Genomic DNA, 24995 nt, shown 5'->3' with positions numbered 1-24995 from the left:
TCGAGTCAGCGGTTGATATTGTAAGGCGGAAGGGAGTAGAAGCACTGATGGCAAAGCTTGATGTCAAATTAGCGTTCAGGCTCCGCCCTATTAATACTGTATCCTTCAGGTTAATGGTTTGTTATTTCGAGGGCAATTACTATGTGGAAATGTGCCACCCGATGGGGTGTTCCATATCGTGCACATACTTCGAGGCCTTCAGTTCATTCCTGCACTGAACCATAGGGTAGTATACGGGGACAGATAGTAACACCCACTATCTGGACAATTTTCTTCTGGTGGGGGAACCAGATTCCCCTCAGTGCGCAGAATTGATGCAGAGCATGAGTTCCCTGATGAATGCATTTGGAGTTCCTCTGGCAGCTCATAAGATGGAGGGTCCCTGCATGCATCTTACTTTTTTAGGGATTGAAATAGACTCTGTGGCAGAGATTTGTCTCTTGCCTGAGGATAAGCTGTCCCGCATGCTGGAAATGGTGCGTAGCACCAGGTCCTCCCAGTTTGTGAGTGTTCGGAAATTGCAATCTTTGCTCAGTCTGCTGAATTTCACTGGTCGGGACATTCTGATGGGGCGTGTTTTCAATCGCAGATTAGAAGCACAGCTGGGAGGATCTAGACCTCAAAGGGCTAAGGTTGGGATCTCGGATGAGATGAGGGAAGATTTGGGGGTCTGGGAAGTTTTTCTTCAAAACTTCAATGGCATCTGTATCTGGAGAACACCCGCGGAATCCAAACAATCGCTGCATCTGTTCACAGATGCAGCTGGTTCCAGGGGCTATGGGTCGATGCTAGGTACAGAATGGAGTGTTGAGTCTTCACCAGCATCCTGGGTTCAGGTGGGGCTGACAAGAAACTTGTGCTTCCTTGAGATATTACCCATAATAGTAGCAGTGGAGTTGTGGTTGCATAGGTTGGCAAATAGATCGGTTATATTTTGGTGTGATAACCAGAGTGTAGTTTTCTCAATCAACCGTCTATCGGCAACTTCGGCCAGAGTTGTCAGGCTTCTTAGACAATTAGTGCTTAGATGCTTGCAGCATAATATTAAGTTCACAGCTAAGCACGTGCCAGGGGTTAAACATATGGCTGATGCACTGTCTAGGGGGACGTGGGAGGATTTCAAAAGGGTTGCTCCTCACCTCATGGCATCCCCTGCCAGTCTTATGTCTGGCAGCTCGTGTTCCCTGGGAGTCCGTATTCCCCCTAGTTAAGGCTTCATTGGCTCCTGTGACTTGGAGAGCTTACGTGAGGCACTGAATGAGGGGCTTCTGGGAGTTTCTGAGAGAGCAATCATTTCTCTTATCATGAGGCTTCCCAGGTAACTCTTTTAGAGTGGAGGGTGTCTCTTCAGCAGGGGTCAAGATATCCTTAGTGCAAGGAATATTGGTGGAACTTGTCATTCTTTAGCAAGCTGTTTCAAGTGAGAGACTTTATAGGCACTTTCCTAGTGAGACAATCTCTTCGGAGCTGGGGTCATATGGAGTCAAGGAATTTGGATATTAGAGAACCGATTACCTTGTCTCGTCTGTCAGGTCTTATGCACACCCTGGAGGCGGTATGCACGGGGGAGTATGAGGTGTCACTATTTAAAGTGGCTTTTGCGCTTGCATTTCATGGTGCTTAGCGGGTGAGTGAGTTAGTTTCCCCCTCTAGAACTTGCTCCCAAGCTGGAGTCCAAAAACAGCATGTGAAGTTGTCAAATGACTCGGTGTTGCTGTTTATCCCAAGATCCAAGACGGATCAGGAAGGGAAAGGAATATGGCTGCATCTTCCAAGGATCGAGGATGACAGGATTTGTCCTGTTGCACTGCTGGCGGGGTTTGGGGCGCGGCACCCTTCAGGGGTGGGCCCTATCTAGTCCATCAGGATGGTTCTGGGTTGTTGAGATTCCTATTCCACAGGGTATTAGTGAAAGCTGCAAAAAAGGCAGGGCTTGACGTGTCACGCATTGCGCCACATTCCTTTAGGGTTGGCGCAGCAACTAGTGCAGCTTCTTTAGGTTGGTCGGCGGATAGAATTAAAGCATTGGGGCGGTGGAGGTAGCAGCGTTACAAGACATATGTTAGGCCGACTGAGGATCCTTGCAATTGAATAGGAGTAAGGGTAGCACAGGGGGTATAATGAATGGCTCTGGGGTGTCATTGTTTTATTACTTCAAGTGATTTTATGGCGGTTAACACAGTGCTGTGTTTTTTCAGGTAGAGGCCAGAATTTGCAAAAGGTCTGGATGGGAGCCGCCTTGGCGTTCTCCCCTCCTGGGTGTCCATCAGATGGCTAGGGCACAGAGATCTGTGTTGGTACGATTTACCGGCGCTTATTCAGGAGGCCCACCGGAGGTGGGGTCATCCCAATATAATATTGCTACATCTAGGAGGCAACGCCCTGGGTGCGATGCCTACCCTTGAGTTGATTAGGATCATGAGCACTGATATACGCTGGTTGCACGCTTGGTTGCACGCTTGGTTGCCTGGGTTAAAAGTAGGGTGGTTACACGTCATTCCCAGGTTACATTGGAGGCATATGGTTTGTCACAAGGCCACTTTCGGAGTGAGAATAAAGGTCAATAGGGACATAGAGAAGTTAATACTGGAGTTGGGAGGTTTTCTGGTGAGGCACTCTGACATCTCGGCCTAGGAATAAAAGTTTATATAGGCAGGATGGGGTCCATCTAACGGACGTTGGTTTGTATAGGTTTAATGCTAATATAAAGAGAGCTTTAGCAATGATAGTGTAGCTAGAGTTGGATAATTAATTCTGTTAGTTGGCGGCAAGAATCAGTTATTGCTGGATGTTTCTTGTGGCGGGCGGTAGCGTCCCAGGCGTCAGATAGAAAGCGGGGAGGAGTGACAACCATTGCAGGGGGAGTGATGTACTCAGGCGCGTGCCTGGGGAAAGATTCTCTTGGGTTGCTGTGGGCCGAACAGCTCGAGTTTATCCTTCTATCTTGTGCTGCATTATCCTAAGGGAGGGACCTTTATTACAGTTAAAAAGGGGCTTCTGGGAGTTTCAGGCCCTCTTTCTGTTCCTGATCATCGCAGATCTTCTCCCCCCTCCCACCTTTTGTAGAGGCAAGTTCTTAATTAATTTAGTAGCACTTAGTTCCCCTGGCTCCGAACAGGGTTAGTCAACCTATAGCCTTTTGGGTCAGTCCAGGGCCTTTTGTATTTTCAGCTCCTCTCTGGGTTTGCTTGGTGTTCGCCTGGCAAGACCGGGGATCCAATAAGGTTTGAGCAGTGTAACACTCTAAAGGCGGGCGGTAGCATCACAGGTGCCAGATAGAAAGCAGGGAGGAGTGACGGCCATTGCAGGGGGAGTGACGTACTCAGGCGCGTGCCTGGCGAAAGCTCCTCCTGGATTGCGGTGGGCCAAAAAGCTCGAGTTTATCCTTTTATCTTGTGCTGCATTGTAGCTGGGCTCCGCTTTGTGTTGGTCTGCCTGGGCCTGCTTCCCGCTTCATTTGAGTTAGTTATATATTGCCGCTTAATTGTTTATATGTTAAATTAAGATGTTTGGTCATTTACATGTACCCATGCAAATAAATTAAGTTTGAAAATGTAGAAATGTAGGGCTTGTTACATCCGCTTGACATTGCTTTTTTAATCCCTTAAACACATAGTCTGATGTACAGAGCTGCAAGACTTTGGGTAACCCATACACTGCAGCCCTCTCTGGCAGACAAAATGTTTAATGATCTAATTTTCTTCACAAGCAGATAATGTTCTCCCTTCCAAACAAAGTTGTTATTTAAAAGACTTAGAGATGTCCCTGGGATAAACTAGATGTGTTTATTTTCAGAGGAAGTTCAGCACAGAGAATACAGTCACATAAATAAGTACAAGTGTGCACTCTGCGATTCTCTGCATACGTAAGTCACGCTGGCGATCCTTATCCAATAGGCTTCCCAAACACTGGTCAAACCATGGTCAGTCAGACTCTGAGAGATTAATGGAAATGTCTATGATCTGCTGTTCAGATAATCTTCTAAATTCAAAACAAGAGATAAATATAAATTTCTAAGCAAATTGTGCTGCTAGAGAGCTTGCAATTTAATTTGAAATACAGTGATTATTTGATTATTGTGCTGCAAGACTGGAAGCACGTGTGCAAATATTTATGTCTCTTGATTAGATTAGATTACAATCACTTATCTGATGTCTAATTCTTGTAACGGAATTTACCTGCTAGATAATGGCAAATATGTAGGGGAGATAACTCTGTAATAAAATGAGGTTGTTATTAGTGTCCTATTCCATGGTGTTCCAATCCATTAGAAGTGTTCAGAACATGCAAATAATAAATATAATTTAACCACAGCATCTGGTTTTCTTGCAGATATTTTAGGTAAACTTGCAAAATAAATTGTAGTGATTGTGTGCGGGGGTTCCAGAAGACATTCTTGTAAGTACAATATAAATCGTACTGTTGTTCATGGTGCATTATTGTTAAAACTTCGCCGGGTCAGACGTGAAAAACTCGCAAAGCTTGCTGGAAAGGGAAACTTCGCTGAGAGAGAAAGGGAAACTTCGCTGAGAGATTAAAGTCCGCAGGGAGTCGGAAAGCACTTTAAAAAATAAATCCTGCAGCCAATACGGATCATATTAGACTGCTTTCAGCAGATAGTATTTTACAATCACTTCTATTTACGTATATGTGTTTTTCTATGAAACTAATAGGTGTTTTGAGCATTTTGACACAATTTCTTCACCTTTTAGTTTGCAAGAAAAAACAGAAAGATCTGCAGGGAAATCATTAGAGAATACACTGGACCTGGTAAGGAACTTTCAGTTTTACCCGTGGAACATCCCTGTTAACCACTAGTGGGGGGTCATTTTACAATAAGGAAGATAATACCCATTACATTTAGTGCCATGTAGTTTTATTATACCATTTATTTATACCATGCACCTTAAATAGTTTTTAACCTGTGTAATTTCAATCGGAATTGAAATGTTTCCACTTTTTGCAAAACAATTTCAGTAGGATTTTTAATGTAATTAAAAAATAAAATTTTTAAAGGGATATAAAACAGTCTGTTTCATTGGCACACTGAGGGTTATACTTAATAGAAATCATTACAAAATGTATTATTCATCATTTTTAAAGGATTTTACCTTTTATTACTTTTTTTCAACTTCATTTGTGTAGTGTCTATTACTTCCTTTCATAACCCTTCAAGAGGGCTAGGGCAGGGCCAACCTTAGCATTTGAGGGGCCCTGGGCATGATAAATTTGTTGGGCCCCTTAGCCCAGTGCCAATATTCAGTAATACCTATATAAAGAATAACACAAAACATTAGACCTCATGATACCATAAACACTTCTCAGAAACTAATTATGACATATACATTGCACCATCTCATATCCTGACCACTGACATTGTGGAGGCCCTCAAAGGGCAGGCCTGGGCTAGGGTCTCTACAAGCCCCCAGATCTCCCTCAAGATGGGAGAGTGCTAGTGACGGCTCTGAGCCATCATTAGCACCAGAGTGGGAAACTCTGTGACGGCTCAGAGCCGTCATTAGCACTGGATGGTGGCCAATGAGTTCCCTTACCTAACCCTTAAAGGTACAACCAGCAACTGACTAAAGGTAAAGTTTATGGATGGTGTCAATGAGTTCCTTTACCTAACCCTTAAAGGTACAACCAGCAACTGACTAAAGGTAAAGTTTAATAATGGTGCCAATGAGTTCTCTTACCTAACCCTTAAAGATACAACCAGAAACTGACTAAAGGTAAAGTTTAATAATGGTGCCAATGAGTTCCCTTACCTAACCCTTAAAGATACAACCAGAAACTGACTAAAGGTAAAGTTTAATAATGGTGTCAATGAGTTCCCTTACCTAACCCTTAAAGGTACAACCAGCAACTGACTAAAGGTAAAGTTTATGGATGGTGTCAATGAGTTCCCTTACCTAACCCTTAAAGGTACAACCAGCAACTGACTAAAGGTAAAGTTTATGGATGGTGTCAATGAGTTCCTTTACCTAACCCTTAAAGGTACAACCAGCAACTGACTAAAGGTAAAGTTTAATAATGGTGTCAATGAGTTCCCTTACCTAACCCTTAAAGGTACAACCAGCAACTGACTAAAGGTAAAGTTTATGGATGGTGCCAATGAGTTCTCTTACCTAACCCTTAAAGGCACAACCAGCAACTGACTAAAGGTAAAGTTTAATAATGGTGCCAATGAGTTCCCTTACCTAACCCTTAAAGGTACAACCAGAAACTGACTAAAGGTAAAGTTTAAGGATGGTGACCAATGAGTTCTCTTACCTAATCCTTAAAGGTACAACCAGCAACTGACTAAAGGTAAAGTTTATGGATGGTGACCAATGAGTTCTCTTACCTAACCCTTAAAGGTACAACCAGAAACTGACTAAAGGTAAAGTTTAATAATGGTGCCAATGAGTTCTCTTACCTAACCCTTAAAGGTACAACCAGAAACTGACTAAAGGTAAAGTTTAATAATGGTGTCAATGAGTTCTCTTACCTAACCCTTAAAGGCACAACCAGCAACTGACTAAAGGTAAAGTTTATGGATGGTGTCAATGAGTTCCCTTACCTAACCCTTAAAGGTACAACCAGCAACTGACTAAAGGTAAAGTTTATGGATGGTGGCCAATGAGTTCTCTTACCTAATCCTTAAAGGTACAACCAGCAACTGACTAAAGGTAAAGTTTAATAATGGTGCCAATGAGTTCCTTTACCTAACCCTTAAAGGTACAACCAGAAACTGACTAAAGGTAAAGTTTAATAATGGTGCCAATGAGTTCTCTTACCTAATCCTTAAAGGTACAACCAGCAACTGACTAAAGGTAAAGTTTATGGATGGTGTCAATGAGTTCTCTTACCTAACCCTTAAAGGCACAACCAGCAACTGACTAAAGGTAAAGTTTATGGATGGTGGCCAATGATTTCCCTTACCTAACCCTTAAAGGTACAACCAGAAACTGACTAAAGGTAAAGTTTATGGATGGTGTCAATGAGTTCTCTTACCTAACCCTTAAAGGTACAACCAGCAACTGACTAAAGGTAAAGTTTAATAATGGTGTCAATGAGTTCTCTTACCTAACCCTTAAAGGTACAACCAGAAACTGACTAAAGGTAAAGTTTAATAATGGTGTCAATGAGTTCCCTTACCTAACCCTTAAAGGTACAACCAGAAACTGACTAAAGGTAAAGTTTAATAATGGTGTCAATGAGTTCTCTTACCTAACCCTTAAAGGTACAACCAGCAACTGACTAAAGGTAAAGTTTAATAATGGTGTCAATGAGTTCTCTTACCTAACCCTTAAAGGTACAACCAGAAACTGACTAAAGGTAAAGTTTATGGATGGTGTCAATGAGTTCTCTTACCTAACCCTTAAAGGCACAACCAGCAACTGACTAAAGGTAAAGTTTATGGATGGTGTCAATGAGTTCTCTTACCTAATCCTTAAAGGTACAACTAGAAACTGACTGAAACCCAACATTTTTCTTTCATGATTCAGATAGAGAATACAGTTTTAAAAACAGTCGCCAATTCACTGCGTTTATCAAATTTGCTTTGTTCTCTTGTTATTCTGTGCTGAAGATATATATAGATAGGTAGCGTGCACATGCCTGGGGCACTATATGACCGAAATAGTGCTGCCATCTAGTGCTTTTGTTAATATATAACATTCTTGCATAACTGCTGTCATATAGCATTGCAGATACGTGCATACTCCTGAGCTTACCTTCCTGTTTTTCAACAAAGGATAACAAAAAAATTTAAAAAATGATGACGTAAATAGGAAAGTTGTTTAAAATTATATGTTCTATCTGAATTATGAATTTTGGGTTTTATTCCCCTTTAACATGAGCGGCCATATAGTGTCTTTAACAAATTATAGTTTTAACATTGAAGATTTTTAATGTTAAAGATCAAAATCTTAAGGCAGTCTGCTAAATATGTAGGCAAGGCATTGGGGCCCATTTACCAAGTTCCGAACGGAGCTTGTGGGCCCGTGTTTCTGGCGAATCTTCAGACTCTTCAGACTCTTCAGACTCTTCAGACTCGCCAGAAACACCAGTTATGAAGCAGCGTTCTAAAGACCGCTGCTCCATAACCCTGTCCGTCTGCTCTGATGAGGCGGACAGGAATCGCCGGAAATCAACCCGATCGAGTGCGATCGGGTTGATTGACACCCCCCTGCTGACAACTGATTTGCCCCGAGTCTGCAGGGGGCGGCGTTGCACCAGCAGCTCTTGTGAGCTGCTGGTGCAATGTTAAATGCGGAGAGCGTATTGCTCTCCGCATTCAGCGAGGTCTTGCGGACCTGATCCGCACTGCCGCAAGACCTTTAATAAATAGGCCCCATTGACTGGAGCTGTCCAATCACTTCCCTCAGAATAATGAGCAATTGCATAATTATTATGTAAACAAGCTCCAATAAACATGCGCAATAGGACAACAGTTATGCGCATGTACTTTGCCACAGAGTCTGCTCCAATCTCATTAATGATTTTTGATCAACTGAGCAATCTTGTTACAAAATGGGCAGGGCTGGAGTACACTCTCAATGCCGCTGACGTCAGTGTATAGTGACATCGGCAGTGTGGTGAAGCACTGCACAGACTTGCGCGATCTATCACTGGGCACCTAGGTAACCCTCCATAGTACAATATGCATAATAAGCTGGGAAATCATTAAAAATGAAATTAAAAGTAAAAAAAAATACAAGTAAGTTAGATATTTTTCTTTTATAGTTATTTACATTAATGAAACACCTAAGACCTCATATGTTTGAGCGCTTATAAGTTATTATAACAGTACAGGTGGCCCTCGTTTTACAACGGTTCAATTTACACCGTTTCAGAATAACAACCTTTTTTTCCAGTCATGTGACTGCTATTAAAAAGCATTGAGAAGCAGTGCATTTATTAAAATAGACAGTAGGTGGAGCTGTCCGCTTGTGTTGCAGCAAAGCCAAGCAAGCTGAAATTAATCAGTTTAATAAGACCTGAGCTATCGAGCAGATTTCAAAGGAACAAGATCTTCCTGTCTATAAATCAGTCCAGATTGGAATGCATAGAAAGAACTGTTTGCAGAAAAATGCAAGTAAAGTCTGTGTTGTGTGATTATTTTATTAGGTTTATGATGCTGTTTATAAAGACTTCATTTCAAAGCTTTACAAATAATGTATTAGGTGTTACTTATGACAATTTTGAGAGGGGCCTGGAACCTATCTCCCTCACTTCCCATTGACTTACATTATAAACTGGGTTTCAATTTACAACGGTTTCAATTTACAACCATTCCTTCTGGAACCTAACCCCGGCGTAAACTGAGGGCTACCTGTATTATTATTATAAGTGTAACTGTACATTGATTTAAATCTATTTTTGTTGCAACCTTCTTGTCTCACATAATAGTTACCCAGCACTCTGCAGTTTGCGCCAATCCAATGTGCATTAAGTTTGATTGCTCTCAAGTGAACGTATTTACTTTTAACTCCCAATATGTACAATATTTCCGGATAGAGCTGCGATATACCCCTTATCGCTCGTGCACTCCACTTAGCACGCCACTTGTAATCTAGCCCTCTATGTGCAAAAGTATGCAGTTGTTTTGCCCTTCTAATATAGTGGCAGAGTTACCTGATATGTGCACTGTGCAAATTATTAGGCAGCAGCAACATTTTAAATAACAAATAGCTGTTCCTCCCATACTCAAGCACAATTCAAAATATCTCTGTAACATTTATACCCTTTCTGCTACATGAGGTAAAGTAATCTGATTGTTAAAGGGACAGCTCCTGAGCCTACCTAGGTTTGCTTTTCAACAAAGGATACAAAGAGAACAAAGCAAATAAGATAATAGAAGTAAATTGAAAAGCTGTTTAAAATGTAATGTTCTGTCTAAATCATGAACAGAAATGTTTAGCTTTCATGTCCCTTCTAATAGCACAACAAAAAGTGAGCTCTTACAGACTACAGGAGAAGCCGAGAATGTAAACGAATCATCACAGCGCCTAATGTCTGGCACAAGATATTGACCCTTTAAAGGCAAGTTTATTCTCAGTACGTTATGAATGGCTTATGCACAGTTGCTATTTAAGGATTTTGCACATCCTATGATAGCTTAAAAAGAGGTTGAAATGTGAGAATATTTTGGTTGAGACCAACCCTGTTGACTGTTACATGAGGAAGACTGGATGCTTTTAAAGGGACATTAAACACTTTGAGATGACAATATAAAATGATAAATTGTTTATATAAAAAAGACTCCGCAATATATTTTCATTATTTATTTTGTCCCCTTTTCCTGTAATTCCATGCTGAAATTGTGAGCTTTTCAGTGCCTGTTAGAAATGGAAGTGCAGAACACTGTTATATTCCACACAGCCATTGGCCTCTAGTTATCAAGCCGTCAACCTCAAATACGCTGGAATTCCGCAGCGTATTTGTGGCGAGGCTGATTCGCCTAAGTTATCAAGCCCTACACACCGGCAAAAGTAGAATTTAGTGACGTAAGCTTCGATGCGCCGGACTCAGTCCGACACAGATCGATTCTTACGTCACTCCAGATGTTCCGAACACAAGTTCGGCACAATCTGACTACTTTTGCTAGTTATCAAATGACTAGCAGGTACGCTCGGCACTTTTCCGGCCCAGCGTACCTGGTTTTCAATCCGCCTCCCTGGAGGTGGCGGATCCCATAGGAATCAATGGGAGTCTGACCATAGCGAAAGCTCATGTTCGCTGCTGCCAGACATCCCATTGATTCCTATGGGAAACGTCTGCACCTAACACCCTAACATGTACCCCGAGTCTAAACACCCCTAATCTGCCCCCCCCCTACACGCTGCAACTAAATAAATGTATTACCCCCTAAACTGGCGCTCCCGGAGCCCACCACAACAATAATAAACATGTTAACCCCTAAACTGCCGCTCCCGGAGCCCACCGCCACTCTAATAAACTTATTAACCCCTAAACCGCTGCTCCCAGACCCCGCCGCCACCTACATAATACCTATTAATCCCTATCCTGCCCAATTATACTGCCGCCACCTATAATAAATGTATTAACCCCTATCCTGCCGATCCCGTACCCCGCCGCAACTAAATAAATTGTTTAACCCCTAAACCGCCGCTCCCGGACCCTGCCGCCACCTATATTAAACTTATTAACCCCTAATCTGCCCCCCTATACCGTCGCCACCTATAATAAATTTATTAACCCCTATCCTGCCCCCCTATACCGCCGCCATCTATATTAAACTAATTAACCCCTAAACCTAAGTCTAACCCTAACTCTAACACCCCCCTAACTTAAATATTATTTTAATAAATCTAAATAAAATTACTCTTATTAACTAAATTAATCCTATTTAAAACTAAATACTTACCTATAAAATAAACACTAATATAGTTACAATATTACTAATAATTATATTGTAGCTATTTTAGGATTTATTTTTATTTTACAGGCAAATTTAAATTTATTTTATATAGGTACAATTACACCTAACACTACAGTATCATTAAATAAATTATTCCTATTTAAAACTAAATACTTACCTGTAAAATAAACCCTAATATAGCTACAATGTAATTAATAATTACATTGTAGCTATTTTAGGATTTATATTTATTTTACAGGTAACTTTGTATTTATTTTAACTAGGTAGAATAGTTATTAAATAGTTATTAACTATTTAATAACTACCTAGCTAAAAGAAATATAAAATTACCTGTAAAATAAATCCTAACCTAAGTTACAATTAAACCTAACACTACACTACCATTAAATAAAATAAATAAATTAACTACAAATACCTACAATTAAATACAATTAAATAAACTAAAGTACAAAAAAAATTACAAGATTTTTAAGTTAATTACACCTAATCTAAGCCCCCTAATAAAATAACAAAGCCCCCAAAATAAAAAAATGCCCTACCCTATTCTAAATTACGAAAGTTAACAGCTCTATTACCTTACCAGCCCTTAAAAGGGCCTTTTGCGAGGCATGCCCCAAAGAAATCAGCTCTTTTGCATGTTAAAAAAATACAACGCCCCCAACATTAAAACCCACCACCCACATACCCCTACTCTAACCCACCCAATCCCCCCTTAAAAAAACCTAACACTACCCCCCTGAAGATCATCCTACCTTTAGCCGTCTTCAGCCAGAAGACCACCGATGGAACAGAAGAGGACATCCGCAGCGGCCGAAGTCTTCATCCAAGGGGCGCTGAAGAGGTCTTCCATCCGATAGAAGTCTTCATCCAGACGGGGTCTTCAATCTTCATCCATCCGGAGCGGAGCCATCTTCAAAGCAGCCGACGCGGAGCCATCTTCATCCACCGACGCCTACTCGCAGAATGAATATTCCTTTAAGTGACGTCATCCAAGATGGCGTCCCTCGAATCAGCCAATAGTATTGAGCTCGCATTCTATTGGCCGATCGGAACAGCCAATAGAATGCAAGCTCAATACGATTGGCTGATTGGATCAGCCAATCGGATTCAACTTCAATCTGATTGGCTGATTGCATCAGCCAATCAGATTTTTTCTACCTTAATTCCGATTTGCTGATAGAATCCAATCAGCCAATCGGAATTGAAGGGACGCCATCTTGGATGACATCCCTTAAAGGAACCTTCATTCGTCGGGAAGTCGTCGGTTGAAAAGGATGGCTCCGCATCGGCTCCTTTGAAGATGGCTCCGCTCCGGATGGATGAAGCGATAGGTTTTTTAAGGGGGTTTTGGTGGGTTAGAGTAGGGGTATGTGGGTGGTGGGTTGTAATGTTGGGGGGGTATTGTATTTTTATTTTAAGGTAAAAGAGCTGATTACTTTGGGGCAATGCCCCGCAAAAAGCCCTATTAAGGGCTGGTAAAAGAGCTGATTACTTTGGTAGTTTAGAATAGGGTAGGGCATTTTTTTTATTTTGGGGGGATTTTTTATTTTATTAGGGGGCTTAGATTAGGTGTAATTAGTTTAAACATCTTGTAATTCTTTTTTATTTTTTGTAATTTAGTGTTTGTTTTTTTTGTATTATAGAATAGTTTATTTTATTGTATTTTAAGTTAGCTAATTATAGGTAATTTATTTAATTAATTTAATGATAGTGTAGTGTTAGGTTTAATTGTAACTTAGGTTAGGATTTATTTTACAGGTAATTTTGTATTTATTTTAACTAGGTAGCTATTAAATAGTTATTAACTATTTAATAGCTATTGTACCTAGTTAAAATAAATACAAAGTTGCCTGTAAAATAAATATAAATCCTAAAATAGCTACAATGTAATTATTAATTATATTTTAGCTATATTAGGGTTTATTTTCTAGGTAAGTATTTAGTTTTAAATAGGACTATTTTAGTTAATTTTAGGAATATTATTTAGTTTAATTTAAATTATATTTATGTTAGGGGGTGTTAGGGTTAGGGTAGAGTTAGGTTTAGGGGTAAATAATTGTATTATAGTAGCGGCGACGGTGCGGCCGAGAGATTAGGGGTTAATAATTGTAGGTAGGTGGCGGCGATGTTAGGGAGGGCAGATTAGGGGTTAATACTATTTATTCTAGTGTTTGCAAGGCGGGAGTGCGGCGGTTTAGGGGTTAATACATGTATTATAGTGGCGGCGAGGTCCGGTCGGCAGATTAGGGGTTAATAAGTGTAGTTAGGTAGCGGCGGGGGCAGATTAGGGGTTAATAAATATAATATAGGGGTCGGCGATGTTAAGGGCAGCAGATTAGGGGTTCATAGCTATAATGTAGGTGGCGGCGGTGTCCGGTCGGCAGCTTAGGAGTTAAAAATTTTAATTAGAGTGGCGGCGAGGTGGGGGGGCCTCGGTTTAGGGGTAGATAGGTAGTTTATGGGTGTTAGTGTACTTTGTAGCACAGTAGTTAAGAGCTTTATATTCACGCGTTAGCCCATAAAGCTCTTAACTACTGACTTTTTTTTGCGGCTGGAGTCTTGTCGGTAGAGGGTCTACCGCTCACTTCTTCCAAGACTCGTAATACCAGCGTTAGGCAAATCCCATAGAAAATATAGGATACGCAATTGGCGTAAGGGGATCTGCGGTAGCCTGGAGTCGCGGTGAGGAAGTGAGCGTTAGACCCTTTCCTGGCTGACTCTAAATACCAGCGGGCGGCCAAAAGCAGCGTTACGATCCCTTAACGCTGCTTTTGACGGCTAAAGCAGAACTTTAAATCTAGCCGAATGTTTTCTTTTATGATTCGGAAAAAGCAGCAATTTTAAGCAACTTTCTAATTTACTCCTATTATCATTTTTTCTTCATTCACTCGCTATCTTTATTTGAAAAAGCAGGAATCTAAGCTGAGGAGCCGGCCCATTTTTGGTTCTGGCTCCTAAGCTTAGATTCCTCTTTTTTCAAATAAAAATAGCAAGAGAACGAATAAAAAATTATAATAGGAGTAAATTAGAAAGGTGCTTAAAATTGCTGCTCTATTAAAAACGATGAAAGAAAAAAATTAGGTTTAGTGACCCTTTAAGGTGAGGATATGTTGCACTATTTTGTACTCTCTTGAGGCTCGGAAATGTTTACATATAGGGGCTGAATTATTAAGCTCGAAATGGAGCTTGATGCCCCTGTTTCCGTGCGAGCCTTCAGGCTCACCGGAAACAGCAATTATGAAGCAGCGGTCTAAAGACCGCTGCTCCATAACTTGTCCACCTGCTCTGAAGCTGCGGACATCAATCCGCCGGATCCTATATGATCGGGCTGATTGACACCCCCTGCTAGCTCTGCAGGGGGTGGCATTGCACAAGCAGTACACAAGAACTGCTTGTGCAATGATAAATTCTGACAGCGTATGCTGTCTGCATTTATCGATGTGTGGCGGACATGATACGTTACATTGCATCATGTCCGTTTGCACTTTTATAAATCGGCCCCATAGTGGGTTTGATAAACTTGTTTGTTTGAGTAAGGGACAAACGCTGCTCTGAAATGTTACTTAAATAACAACTTTTTGCAGCTTCAAGCCCAGTGAGTACTTTAAAAGTGCAAGCCTTTATCTGGAACGCCTTAAGGGTTAACCTACCCTAAGAGCAAGGCTGAGCCAGAGTTGAAAACATTGTTGCAATGTGTTTGTCTTACCTGTTAAAAGCATGAGCAGGGAATTTTGGCACCCCGTGATGGGAAGCGATGACATGGCAGTAGCTGTGCATGTGCTGGGTGATTGTGGGCAAGGTGGTGCGGTCTCCATGTGCCAACCCTCGGCATTGGTACTCCCTCCTCTTCTTTATATCCACATACTGCAAGGAGTGGCAGAGGGCAAAGTAGGGGTGCAAAAACCAGGTCATCTCAAGAAACTGGCTCAGATTCACTTCTTCCTAGACCCTCCATGTCTTCTGGGATTGCTAGGAAAAGGTCATCATCTGGCGAGATCACAGGCCCGCTGATTGCAGGTTTGAGTGAGTCAGCACAGGGTGCCCATAGACTGACACATAACAGTGACTCCTCTGGTTCTTCTTCTGCGGATAGCAACATTTTGTTAGAGCTAGTTGGGAAGAGTAAGAAAAGGATGTTAAAGATGGTCAAGGAGTAAGTGGTGCAGGGTAGAACGAAGGGCGCATTAGATAAGGCTAGAGTTGCTAATGGGGCATGGGGTGACTCACCAAGGGCGGCAAGGATTGTTCTTGTGGGGGTTTGTCCTGGGGAAGGGGGAGAAGCGGATGCCCTGATCAGTCAGGGTGCAGATGCTGTCTCCATGTGCAAAGCCCAAGGTGATAAGGAAGATTAAGTAAAATAAGCACATAAATGTTTTTGAGCTATCAGCTGAGGAATATAAAGATAAGGAGTTTAGCATGGGCCATGCAGGTGAGATTCCTGTGAGTACTTATAGAACTGAAGTTATTTGTTACAGCACCTGGCAGCTGTACCTTGCTGGTGAGAGTCCTGTGAGTACTTATAGAACTGAATTTATTTGTTACAGTACCTGGCAGCTGTACCTTGCTGGTGAGAGTCCAGTGAGTACTTATAGAACTGAAGTTATTTGTTACAGTACCTGGCAGCTGTACCTTGCAGGTGAGAGTCCTGTGAGTACTAATAGAACTGAAGTTATTTGTTACAGTACCTGGCAGCTGTACCTTGCAGGTGAGAGTCCTGTGAGTACTTATAGAACTGAAGTTATTTGTTACAGTACCTGGCAGCTGTACCTTGCTGGTGAGAGTCCTGTGAGTACTTATAGAACTGAAGTTATTTGTTACATCACATGGCAGCTGTACCCTGCTGGTGAGAGTCCCCTGAGTACTTATAGAACTGAAGTTATTTGTTACAGTACCTGGCAGCTGTACCCTGCTGGTGAGAGTCCAGTGAGTACTTATAGAACTGAAGTTATTTGTTACATCACATGGCAGCTGTACCTTGCTGGTGAGAGTCCAGTGAGTACTTATAGAACTGAAGTTATTTGTTACATCACCTGGCAGCTGTACCTTGCTGGTGAGATTCCTGTGAGTACTTATAGAACTGAAGTTATTTGTTACATCACATGGCAGCTGTACCTTGCTGGTGAGAGTCCAGTAAGTACTTATAGAACTGACGTTATAGCACCTCGCAGCTGTACCTTGCTGGTGAGAGTCCTGTAAGTACTTATAGAACTGACGTTATAGCACCTGGCAGCTGTACCTTGCTGATGAGAGTCCTGTGAGTTGTTATAGAACTGAAGTTATCTGTTAAATCACCTGGCAACTGTACCCTGCTGGTGAGAGTCCTGTGAGTACTTATAGAACTGGAGTTATTTGTTACAGTACCTGGCAGCTGTACCTTGCTGGTGAGAGTTCAGTGAGTACTTATAGAACTGAAGTTATTTGTTACAGCACCTGGCAGCTGTACCTTGCAGGTGAGAGTCCTGTGAGTACTTATAGAACTGAAGTTATTTGTTACAGCACCTGGCAGCTGTACCTTGCTGGTGAGAGTCCTGTGAGTACTTATAGAACTGAAGTTATTTGTTACAGCACCTGGCAACTATACCTTGCTGGTGAGAGTCCTGTGAGTACTTATAGAACTGAAGTTATTTGTTACATCACATGGCAGCTGTACCTTGCTGGTGAGAGTCCAGTAAGTACTTATAGAACTGAAGTTATTTGTTACAGCACCTGGCAGCTGTACCTTGCTGGTGAGAGTCCTGTGAGTACTTATAGAACTGAAGTTATTTGTTACAGCACATGGCAGCTGTACCTTGCTGTTGAGAGTCCAGTGAGTACTTATAGAACTGAAATATGTGTTACAGTACCTGGCAGCTGTACCTTGTTGATGAGAGTCCTGTGTGTACTTATAAAACTGAATGTATTTGTTTCAGCACCTGGCAGGTGTACCTTGCAGGTGAGAGTCCTGTAAGTACTTATAGAACTGAAGTTATTTGTTAAAGTACTAGGCAGCTGTACCTTGCAGGTGAGAGTTCAGTGAGTACTAATAGAACTGAAGTTATTTGTTACAGTACCTGGCAGCTGTACCTTGCTGGTGAGAGTCCAGTGAGTACTTATAGAACTGAAGTTATTTGTTACATCACATGGCAGCTGTACCTTGCAGGTGAGAGTCCAGTGAGTACTTATAGAACTGAAGTTATTTGTTACATCACATGGCAGCTGTACCTTGCAGGTGAGAGTCCTATGAGTACTTATAGAACTGAAGTTATTTGTTACAGTACCTGGCGATGTACCTTGCTGGTGAGAGTCCTGTGAGTACTTATAGAACTGAAGTTATTTGTTACATCACATGGCAGCTGTACCTTGCTGGTGAGAGTCCTGTGAGTACTTATAGAACTGAAGTTATTTGTTACAGTACCTGGCAGCTCTACCTTGCAGGTGAGAGTCCTGTGAGTACTTATAGAACTGAAGTTATTTGTTACAGTTTCCGGTTTAAAGACAGACAAAGGTTCTAGCACTAACGGTTAATCTTAGAAAAATAGTTCAGTAACCGTGATAAGGGTTTTCCTTGTTGCTTGTTTAAGCACATATTGACCTCTTTTTGGCCATCAGTTGCTAATATACAAGTGTCAATTTGACATGCCCCAGAGCAATGCAGTCCCAGCACATCAATAAACAGAAAAAGAGGGCAATATATGTTGCTTACCCGCTCTGTGCGGTAACAGTCATCAGCAGCTTGTGTCACGTCTTTCTCTAAGGGTCGGTCCACAGGAGTCTTGATGTCCGGCTTTTAAACTAAGCCTTGCTCCCTCCTCGATCACCTCTCAGACGGTTGAATAACTATGCCGCTGCACTGTTTCTCCTCCTCCTCTGTTAGTGCTCTGCTTGGATCTCGGTCTTTCCAGGGAAACCCGCTTGCACTCACAGTCTGACGAGTTACACCTGTGCTCACTCCTTTTTCCCCCTATTGGTCCAATAACTGCTTTCAGAGCGGTCAATGAGGATCACCAGGCGATTTTGCGTTGTATAAACCTTAGCTTTTATTGCTTGTCAGCTCACATTAAAAACTTTTGTATAATATCAACATGAAAAAGATAGATCAGCTTTCTCCAGCTTACGCGTTTCGGCGACAGCCGTAATCATAGCATGAGAAAGTAACACACACTATACATTTTTAAAATACCCACCACCACTTGATTGGATAATCTAAAAACAGTTGACTGACTATCTGATTGGATGTTGTTTCTAACACTCCCTGCTCTATTTCAATCTACTGAACTTGAGGGTTCACTGTTAACCCTATTTTCGGATACAAATGATACTTAAGTTAAATTCTTGTGTGTTAGATCAATATTTTTTCTCTTTAAAGTTGCTACATTTTCTTGTTACATTTTTTACGCTGACTTAATCCCTTACTTGTTACAATTTATAACATGCACATTTTCCTATTCTAACGTGATCTCTTGTTTGTAAATGAAGTTTTATATATGTCACATCAATTTGCTGTTGCTAAGATTTCATAACTTGTTATTCTTCTAATTTTGCGATTGAAATTCTTTAGTTGACTATAACTTGTGTACTATTTATCATTAAAATTATCCATTCTGAAACCTTCTTTGTTCAACTACTAGTTGAAAACATATAGAGCGGTTATTTAAATAATTTTTATTTGTTTCATTAGGACTTATGAATTTTCTTTTACTGACTTACTTAGAAAAATATTAATATTTTGTTTCCATGTGTTAATAAAGAGCATTATTAAAGAACATTTGTAAACACACTAGTTCAATTATTTTATACAGCCTTTAAACTGATGTTTTTATGCTTGTTTTTATTTATCTCATTTGATGTTTCTCAGTTACAGTATTACCCTAAGCTATATGTTCCGTGGGTACCTCTAAATAATTCCTCTCCCTTTTATAATTATAAACTCAAAGTTGTCTTAAGTAATGAAATATTTTTATAACACTGGTAACTTTTTCCCTTTGGGTATAAAAATTGTTTTATATACCATTGTTTCTATATATCCATGTATGTATACATGTGTATATAATATTTATATATGTAAATGTTTTCATTCTGTTATGTGTTTATTTCTGCCAGAAATTTATTAAGTCAAATTCTGAATTAAATCCTAGAGGTATTCTGGTTTTCAACTTGTGTATCCAGAATACCTCTCTTAGGGCCAAAAAATTCTCCCTATCTCTGTTTCCTTTTTTGGGTTTCTCTATAATTGTCCACCTTAGGGAGCTGGGATCCCTTTGGTGCATGGTCTTAAAGTGTTGGACCAATGGTGTAGTTAAGGTACCTGCTTTGATATTTGAAACATGTTCTCTTATTCTCTCACGAACTTCTCTTGTCGTGAGCCCGACATACTGTCTGTCACAACTTATGCAAGTGAGTAAGTAAATTGCATTACTCTCTCTGCAGTTTAAACACATTCTATGATTGAATGTTTGCCCTGTAACTGAACACTTAAATAGATTTCCTGTTTGTAAAAAATCACATGCTTTGCAAGTGATATTGCTGCAATGAAATGTACCTTTAAATGTTAACCATGAGCTTCCCTGATCTTCTGCCTTTCTTAGGCGTGTGGGTGCTATCCTGTTTCCTATTGAGATACCTTTCTTAAAAGAAAATCTGCATCCTTGTCTAGCTACTTCTGCTAGTTGATCATCAGCCTGTAACATAGGCAAGTGTTTCTGTATGATATTACAGATATCATGAAATTGGTTACTGTACTGGGTAACAAAATTGACTCTGTCATGTTTTGTGGCCTGTTTTTTATCCATTTTATCTTTAAGTAAGTCTGTTCTTTCAATTCTGGATACTGTATCCTTACTTTTTTGTATTAACCTATTTGAGTATCCTCTGTTCTTCAGTTTTGTTGTTAATATATGTGCATGTTTCTCAAATAGGGTATCAGTACTACAGTTTCTTTTCAATCTTGTAAATTGCCCTTTAGCTACTGATCCAAACACTCTCTTTGGATGTTTGCTTTTTGCATGTTACAGAGTGTTACCTGCTATTGATTTAGTATATACCTCTGTTTCCACATGCCCTTCTGCCATTCCTCTTAGTTGAACATCTAGATAGTGTATTTCTTGTTTTGCCCATTCAAATGTGAATTTTATGCCTACATTATTTTTGTTTAATAGTGAAACAAATTCTTCGGCACTTTTATGGTCACCACTCCAGATACAGATGAGATCATCAATGAAGCGTCGGTAATACACTATCCTTTTTCGGAGGGGGTCTCCACATTCATAGATGTGGGACAGCTCCCACCAACCCATAAAAAGGTTGGCATAGGAGGGGGCAAATTTTGCCCCCATAGCTGTCCCACATCTCTGAAGGTAGAAGACCCCCTCAAAGGAAAAGTAGTTGTGGGTTAGAAGATAATTTGTGACCTCTAAGATGTAGTTACAAAAGGATGTGTCCTGTCCAGCTAACCTACCAATGAAAAACTTTATAGCTTTCAGACCCATATTATGAGGTATGGATGAGTACAATGCTTGTACATCAATGGTAAGCCAACTATATCTCTCTTGGTCCCATTTTATTTTATCTAACTCTTTCAGTAGTTGTTTTGTGTCACGTAAGTAGCTGTTTAATTTTCTTACTAATGGTTGCAAGATCTCATCCAACCATTGTGACAGATGATCATTTAATGAGCCTATTCCACTGATAATGGGCCTACCAGTCATATTTTCTATTCCCTTGTGTATTTTTGGGAGTATATTAAAATGGGGTATAACTGGATTTTCCACTAGCAGGTATTCTTTAGTATCTCTATCAAAATAGCCATTCTCAAAACCTTCATCAATTAAATGGCTCAGTTCTTGTTTATATTTTTTTGCAGGATCAAAAGTAAGTGTCTCATATTGATTGGTGTCTCTCAACTGTCTATGTGCTTCTTGTATAAATTGTGTTTTATCTAATACCACGATGGAACCCCCTTATCAGCATTTCTTATGGTTAACTCATGATTTTTACTCAGTTTGTTAATTGCACAACTCAGTTCTTTATTAAGGTTCATACTTTTATTCTTTACAGTGTATGCTAATTTGTTCAGATCTTGTTCTATCCTCTGTTGGAATTTCTCTAATATGGTCCCCCTATTTTGGATTGGGTAGAAACTTGAGGGGTTTCGTAATTTAGGAACCAAGGTTAGAGGTGAACTTTCATCTGTGCTTAAGCCACTTTCTGCTTGTAAACTTTCCAGTACAGCTAAATCACATGTTTCTCCAAAAGAAAGATTTTCTTTGTCTCCTTCAAAATTTACTGGATTATGTCTGATGTCTGTTACATCAACATTGTGATTTGCTTGCTGTGACATATATAAAACTTCATTTACAAACAAGAGATCACGTTAGAATAGGAAAATGTGCATGTTATAAATTGTAACAAGTAAGGGATTAAGTCAGCGTAAAAAATGTAACAAGAAAATGTAGCAACTTTAAAGAGAAAAAATATTGATCTAACACACAAGAATTTAACTTAAGTATCATTTGTATCCGAAAATAGGGTTAACAGTGAACCGTCAAGTTCAGTAGATTGAAATAGAGCAGGGAGTGTTAGAAACAACATCCAATCAGATAGTCAGTCAACTGTTTTTAGATTATCCAATCAAGTGGTGGTGGGTATTTTAAAAATGTATAGTGTGTGTTACTTTCTCATGCTATGATTACGGCTGTCGCCGAAACGCGTAAGCTGGAGAAAGCTGATCTATCTTTTTCATGTTGATATTATACAAAAGTTTTTAATGTGAGCTGAAATGCAATAAAAGCTAAGTTTTATACAACGCAAAATCGTCTGGTGATCCTCATTGACCGCTCTGAAAGCAGTTATTTGTTACAGTACCTGGAAGCTGTACCCTGCTGGTGAGAGTCCTGTAAGTATTATAGAACTGGAATTATTTGTTTTAGTACCTGTCAGCTGTACCTTGCTGGTGAGAGTTCAGTGAGTACTTATAGAACTGAAGTTATTTGTTACATCACATGGCAGCTGTACCTTGCTGGTGAGAGTCCTGTGTGTACTTATAGAACTGAAGTTATTTGTTATATCACATTGGAAGCTGTACCCTGCTGGTGAGAGTCCCCTGAGTACTTATAGAACTGAAGTTATTTGTTACAGTACCTGGCAGCTGTGCCTTGCTGGTGAGAGTCCAGTAAGTACTTATAGAACTGACGTTATAGCACCTGGCAGCTGTACCTTGCTGGTGAGAGTCCTGTGAGTTGTTATAGAACTGAAGTTATTTGTTACATCACATGGCAGCTGTACCTTGCTGGTGAGAGTCCAGTAAGTACTTATAGAACTGACGTTATAGCACCTGGCAGCTGTACCTTGCTGGTGAGAGTCCTGTGAGTTGTTATAGAACTGAAGTTATCTGTTAAATCACCTGGCAGCTGTACCCTGCTGGTGAGAGTCCTGTGAGTACTTATAGAACTGAAGTTATTTGTTACAGTATCTGGCAGCTGTACCTTGCTGGTGAGAGTCCAATGAGTACTTATAGAACTAAAGTTATTTGTTACAGTACCTGGCAGCTGTACCTTGCAGGTGAGAGTCCTGTGAGTACTTATAGAACTGAAGTTATCTGTTACAGTACCTGGCAGCTGTACCTTGCAGGTGAGAGTCCTGTGAGTACTTATAGAACTGAAGTTATTTGTTACAGTACCTGGCAGCTCTACCTTGCAGGTGAGAGGCCTGTGAGTACTTATAGAACTGAAGTTATTTGTTACATCACCTGGTAGCTGTACCTTGCAGGTGAGAGTCTTTTGAGTACTTATAGAACTGAAGTTATCTGTTACAGTACCTGGCAGCTGTACCTTGCAGGTGAGAGTCCTGTGAGTACTTATAGAACTGAAGTGATTTGTTACATCACCTGGTAGCTGTACCTTGCAGGTGAGAGTCCTATGAGTACTTATAGAACTGAAGTTATTTGTTACAGTACCTGGCAGTTGTACCCTGCTGGTGAGAGTCATGTGAGTACTTATAGAACTGAAGTTATTTGTTACAGCACCTGGCAGCTGTACCTTGCAGGTGAGAGTCCTATGAGTACTTATAGAACTGAAGTTATTTGTTACAGTACCTGGCAGCTGTACCTTGCTGGTTAGAGTCCATTGAGTACTTATAGAACTGAAATTATTTGTTACAGTACCTGGCAGCTGTACCCTGCTGGTGAGAGTCCTGTGAGTACTTATAGAGCTGAAGTTATTGGTTACATCACCTAGCAGCTGTACCTTGCTGGTGAGAGTCCTGTGAGTACTTATAGAACTGAAGTTATTTGTTACAGTACCTGGCAGCTGTACCTTGCAGGTGAGATTCCTGTGAGTACTTATAGAACTGAAGTTATTTGTTACAGAACCTGGTGCTGTACCTTGCAGGTGAGAGTCCTGTGAGTACTTATAGAACCGAAGTTATTTGTTACATCACATGGCAGCTGTACCTTGCTGGTGAGAGTCCTGTGAGTTGTTATAGAACTGAAGTTATTTGTTAAATCACCTGGCAGCTGTACCCTGCTGGTGAGAGTCCTGTGAGTACTTATAGAACTGGAAATATTTGTTACAGTAGCTGGAAGCTGTACCCTGCTGCTGAGAGTCTTGTGAGTACTTATAGAACTGCAGTTATTTGTTACAGTACCAGGCGCTGTACCTTGCAGGTGAGAGTCCTGTGAGTACTTATAGAACTGAAGTTATTTATTACAGCACCTGGCAGCTGTACCTTGCTGGTGAGAGTCCTGTGAGTACTTATAGAACTGAAGTTATTTGTTACATCACATGGCAGCTGTACCTTGCTGTTGAGATTCCAGTGAGTACTTATAGAACTGAAATATGTGTTACAGTACCTGGCAGCTGTACCTTGTTGATGAGAGTCCTGTGTGTACTTATAAAACTGAATGTATTTGTTTCAGCACCTGGCAGGTGTACCTTGCTGGTGAGAGTCCTGTAAGTACTTATAGAACTGAAGTTATTTGTTACAGTACCTGGCAGCTGTACCTTGCTGGTGAGAGTCCAGTGAGTACTTATAGAACTGAACTTTTTTGTTGCATCACCTGGCAGCTGTACCCTGTGAGTTCTTATAGAAGTTCTATAATAGAACTGAAGTTATTTGTTACATCACCTGGCAGCTGTACCTTGCTGGTGAGAGTTCAGTGAGTACTTATAGAACTGAAGTTATTTGTTACAGTACCTGGCAGCTGTACCTTGCTGGTGAGAGTTCAGTGAGTACTTATAGAACTGAAGTTATTTGTTACAGTACCTGGCAGCTGTACCTTGCTGGTGAGAGTTCAGTGAGTAGTACGTACTTTTTGAACTGAAGTTATTTGTTACAGTACCTTGCAGCTGTACCTTGCTGGTGAGAGTCCAGTGAGTACTTATAGAACTGAAGTTATTTGTTACATCACCTGGCAGCTGTACCCTGCCTTGCAGGTGAGAGTCTCTGATCCTTGGCACTTTATACATATATGTTTAGAGCAGTGTTATATAGCAGACAGGGCCCATGGGGCTCTACTAATATCCCTGTGTATCTGGAAGGCGATTTGCTGACATTATTATACATTATTGTTGTTTTTACATTCTCCATCAACCAGAACGCCAGTATTAATGACAGGATTTGCACACGGTCTGCT

Source organism: Bombina bombina, chromosome 4 (genome assembly GCF_027579735.1).
Source record: "Bombina bombina isolate aBomBom1 chromosome 4, aBomBom1.pri, whole genome shotgun sequence".
Classification (NCBI taxonomy): Eukaryota; Metazoa; Chordata; class Amphibia; order Anura; family Bombinatoridae; genus Bombina; species Bombina bombina.
Note: the sequence above shows the minus strand (reverse complement) of the source record.